The 5,102-nt window shown below is 47.2% G+C and overlaps 1 non-coding gene across 1 annotated transcript in view; it reads left to right on the forward strand.

Annotated features, from left to right (window-relative positions):
* Nucleotides 1-3,702: 3,702 nt before the first annotated feature.
* The window catches only part of LOC120850378, a 1,816-nt gene continuing 416 nt past the window's right edge, over nucleotides 3,703-5,102 (forward strand). The window contains exon 1 of the ribosomal RNA XR_005718127.1: nucleotides 3,703-5,102. This exon is cut by the window's right edge and continues 416 nt beyond it. This is a non-coding gene — a ribosomal RNA (small subunit ribosomal RNA).

Consider the following 5,102-nt stretch of genomic DNA (forward strand, 5'->3'; position numbering starts at 1 on the left):
TATGTATATATATATATATATATATATATATACCAATATCGCACTTTATGGATTAATCTTGCACAACCTGTGAAAACCACGTATCTCTGGCTTTCCTCACGTTCGAGTTTCGAGCAATTTCTGAAGCTAGCTTGGGGAGATTGATTTCGCTCGCACACAATTCGAGGCGCGAGGACGGGCATGTACGAACGCCTACGTAGTCGGGACGGTAAACAAAACTTACACAAATTAAAATCCTGCGCAGATAATAAAAGAAAGAGCAACATAAAAGTATGGGCGTCTTTCTTTACTAATTTCTTTTTTTTTTCTTTTTTAGGATTGTAAGCGGACGGGCTTCTTAAACGATACCAAAAAGCGAGACACAATTTGACAAACGGGTCACGTCACAAGAAAGAAAATCCCACATCCTCAAGCGTGTCAAAAATGCACGCAATATCTACAGTACTGGAATTGGAAGCGCTGCCAATCTCGCGTGCACTAGCCCAAATCGCGTTGCTCCCGCTCACGTCAAAACGACACAGACCTCGTCGGAAAGGTACGCTTTCTGACACGGTCAACCGGTAAAAACACTATATATTGTAAAATTCTGTACTTTGGACGTGATTAATTCAGACTGCTTTGCGGCTAACTAAGCGCGCGTTCCTTCCCAATGAAACGAAAGAGCGAGATTAGAAATAGAGGGAATAATTCCCGTGAAAAGAAAGAAATTCGTCTCTTATTGAGCTTGGCAGTAAAGCACGCGACATCTCCAGTATTCCGTTTGAAAGCGTTGTCCATGGCAAGTGCAGTAATGTACAGTGTTCGGCTCTCGCCCAGTTGAAAGCGCCAGAAAGCCCGTGTCGCCTCGCGACACGGGTAACCGCTAGAAAACACGCACATTTTAAAGTCGCGTGATTTGCACTTGATTCCTCGGAAGTACTTTGTGGGAGACGAAGCGGGCGTTCCATGCCAAGGACACGGAAGAGAGAGATTAGAAATAGAGCGAACAATTCGCGTGAAAAGAATAATATTTGTCTCCTATCAAACTTGCCAGAAAAGTAAGCGAGATTTCCAGTATTCCGTTTGAAAGCGCTGCCCGTCGCAAGTGAGTAGTGTACAGTGTTCGGCTCTCGCCCAGTTGAAAGCGCCAGAAAGCCCGTGTCGCCTCGCGACACGGGTAACCGCTAGAAAACACGCACATTTTAAAGTCGCGTGATTTGCACTTGATTCCTCGGAAGTACTTTGTGGGAGACGAAGTGGGCGTTCCATGCCAAGGACACGGAAGAGAGAGATTAGAAATAGAGCGAACAATTCGCGTGAAAAGAATAATATTTGTCTCCTATCAAACGTGCCATAAAAGTAAGCGAGATTTCCAGTATTCCGTTTGAAAGCACTGCCCGTCGCAAGTGCAGTAGTGTACAGTGTTCGGCTCTCGCCCAGTTGAAAGCGCCAGAAAGCCCGTGTCGCCTCGCGACATGGGTAACCGCTAGAAAACACGCACATTTTAAAGTCGCGTGATTTGCACTTGATTCCTCGGAAGTACTTTGTGGGAGACGAAGCGGGCGTTCCATGCCAAGGACACGGAAGAGAGAGATTAGAAATAGAGCGAACAATTCGCGTGAAAAGAATAATATTTGTCTCCTATCAAACGTGCCATAAAAGTAAGCGAGATTTCCAGTATTCCGTTTGAAAGCGCTGCCCGTCGCAAGTGCAGTAGTGTACAGTGTTCGGCTCTCGCCCAGTTGAAAGCGCCAGAAAGCCCGTGTCGCCTGGCGACACGGGTAACCGCTAGAAAACACGCACATTTTAAAGTCGCGTGATTTGCACTTGATTCCTCGGAAGTACTTTGTGGGAGACGAAGCGGGCGTTCCATGCCAAGGACACGGAAGAGAGAGATTAGAAATAGAGCGAACAATTCGCGTGAGAAGAATAATATTTGTCTCCTATCAAACTTGCCAGAAAAGTAAGCGAGATTTCCAGTATTCCGTTTGAAAGCGCTGCCCGTCGCAAGTGCAGTAGTGTACAGTGTTCGGCTCTCGCCCAGCTGAAAGCGCCAGAAAGCCCGTGTCGCCTCGCGACACGGGTAACCGCTAGAAAACACGCACATTTTAAAGTCGCGTGATTTGCACTTGATTCCTCGGAAGTACTTTGTGGGAGACGAAGCGGGCGTTCCATGCCAAGGACACGGAAAAGAGAGATTAGAAATGGAGCGAACAATTCGCGTGAAAAGAATAATATTTGTCTCCTATCAAACTTGCCAGAAGAGTAAGCGAGATTTCCAGTATTCCGTTTGAAAGCGCTGCCCGTCGCAAGTGCAGTAGGGTAAATTGTTCGGCTCTCGCCCAGTTGAAAGCGCCAGAAAGCCCGTGTCGCAAAGCGACACGGGTAACCGCTAGAAAACACGCATCTTTTTCTTTTGTTAATCCCGTGCTTCTCACTTCGTTCCTTGAGAGGACTTTGTCGGAAACTAAGTGGCGGGGCCTTCCAAACGAAACCAATGGTAGAAACAATGAAGTGAGCAAAGAAGAGTAGTGTAAAGAAAGAAAATTGCCTATTATGAAGCCTGCCATAAACACGCGCGATACCGCGAGCATTCGGATTAAAAGCAGTGACAATCTCACTTACTATAGCGCTCATTGTTCGGCTCTGACACAATTCAAAACGCATGAAACGCCCCGTGTAAATATTGGTTTACTTTGTAATAACAAAGTCGATAAACTTTCTGTTGACCATGTTAACATGAACTGAAAGTCGAAAAGAAGTAATCAGAGTCAAGCAGGGGTCAGCACGTTTTTAATAAAAAGCGAGAAATAATTTTTTTATAGGGGTAGGATGTATGTACGTATGTATGTATATATAGAGGCAGACAGGAAAAAAAGAACATTTATATATATATATATACACACAAACATACATACATACATATATATATATATATATATATATATATGTATATATATATATATATATATATATAAGGAGAGAGAGAGGGGAAAAAAATAAGAAAGAAAGAAGGACAAATAAATGATACTGAATAACGAGGAGCCACATAAGTGAGACAGTAAGTCAGTAAGTCAGTCAGTCAGTCACCGAAACTGATAACCACAAACTATGTACAGAATGCTCTTGAAGGATCTTCTTTATACTTATCGGTGCTATTATGTGGAGGTGGGGTCTGTCGAGCGTTCGATTGGTGCGAGCGTCGTCTGACGACGTCGCCGACGCCTTTCGTCGCCGTCTCGGCCGCTGCCTCCGCCGCATGGTCGTTACAGCAAGGTACCTGCGATCTCTGGCGTCTGCCGTTGGGGTCGGTTCTCGGGTGCACCTGTGTCTTGAAAACGAATGCGAGAGGAGGGTGTTTCGGAGCGTCCGCGCTAACCGAACGGTGTGAAATGACGAGTGCGTTCTGACCGAAGGCCGGGGTGCGTCCTCGCGTCCTCAAGGGACCTGAAAGCTCGGCAACGCTGCGAAGGCGTCGTCAATGATTTTTTGGCGTACGACTTTCTGTTGCTACGACGAGAAAGAAATTTATGCGCTTCTTGCCGCGTCGGTACCGACCTCGGTCGGGGATATTCCGGCTGCGCGCTCGAACGTGCTTCATTTCTTCTTGGATTTGGAAGTAATTCCTAAGCGTTGTGTGTGTTTGCGGTTCGTAAGGGGCGCCTGACGGTGGCCCCGCGTCCGCGCGTTGGTAGGGTTTTGGGCGACCCACCACGAAAAGATTACCTGGTTGATCCTGCCAGTAGTCATATGCTTGTCTCAAAGATTAAGCCATGCATGTCTAAGTACATGCCGAAACAAGGCGAAACCACGAATGGCTCTATAAATCAGTTATGGTTCCTTAGATCGTTTCTTCCTACTTGGATAACTGTGGCAATTCTAGAGCTAATACATGCAGTGAGCCCGAAGCCCCTCGGGGCGACGGGTGCTTTTATTAGACCAAGATCAATCGGGCTTCGGTCCGTTTTGTGTGGTGACTCTGGATAACTTTGTGCTGATCGCACGGCCACGAGCCGGCGACGTTTCTTTCAAGTGTCTGCCTTATCAACTGTCGATGGTAGGTTATGCGCCTACCATGGTTGTTACGGGTAACGGAGAATCAGGGTTCGATTCCGGAGAGGGAGCCTGAGAAACGGCTACCACATCCAAGGAAGGCAGCAGGCGCGCAAATTACCCACTCCCGGCACGGGGAGGTAGTGACGAAAAATAACAATACGGGACTCTTTTGAGGCCCCGTAATTGAAATGAGTACACTCTAAATCCTTTAACGAGGATCCATTGGAGGGCAAGTCTGGTGCCAGCAGCCGCGGTAATTCCAGCTCCAATAGCGTATACTAAAGTTGCTGCGGTTAAAAAGCTCGTAGTTGGATCTCAGTTACAGGCGGGAAGTGCGTGGACACCACGTTACGGCCCGTGCTGAACATCATGCCTGTCGTGGCTTGGTTCCCTTCATCAGGTGCCTTGCTTTGGCCGGTGCGTTTACTTTGAAAAAATTAGAGTGCTCAACGCAGGCGATTCGCCTGAATAACAGTGCATGGAATAATAGAACAAGATCCTGTTTCTGTTCTGTTGGTTTTTGGAATACAGGATAATGATTAAGAGGGAGAGACGGGGGCATTCGTATTGCGGCGCTAGAGGTGAAATTCTTGAACCGTCGCAAGACGAACTACTGCGAAAGCATTTGCCAAGAATGTTTTCATTGATCAAGAACGAAAGTTAGAGGTTCGAAGGCGATCCGATACCGCCCTAGTTCTAACCATAAACGATGCCAACCAGCGATCCGCCTGAGTTACTCAAATGACTCGGCGGGGAGCTTCCGGGAAACCAAAGTATTTGGGTTCCGGGGGAAGTATGGTTGCAAAGCTGAAACTTAAAGGAATTGACGGAAGGGCACCACCAGGAGTGGAGCCTGCGGCTTAATTTGACTCAACACGGGAAAACTTACCCGGCCCGGACACTGGGAGGATTGACAGATTGAGAGCTCTTTCTTGATTCGGTGGATGGTGGTGCATGGCCGTTCTTAGTTGGTGGAGCGATTTGTCTGGTTAATCCCGATAACGAACGAGACTCTAGCCTATTAAATAGGTGCGTGGTTCTCTGCACCTTGCACCCTTCTTAGAGGG

Source organism: Ixodes scapularis, unplaced genomic scaffold, assembly GCF_016920785.2.
Source record: "Ixodes scapularis isolate PalLabHiFi unplaced genomic scaffold, ASM1692078v2 ptg000317l_1__unscaffolded, whole genome shotgun sequence".
Lineage (NCBI taxonomy): Eukaryota > Metazoa > Arthropoda > Arachnida > Ixodida > Ixodidae > Ixodes > Ixodes scapularis.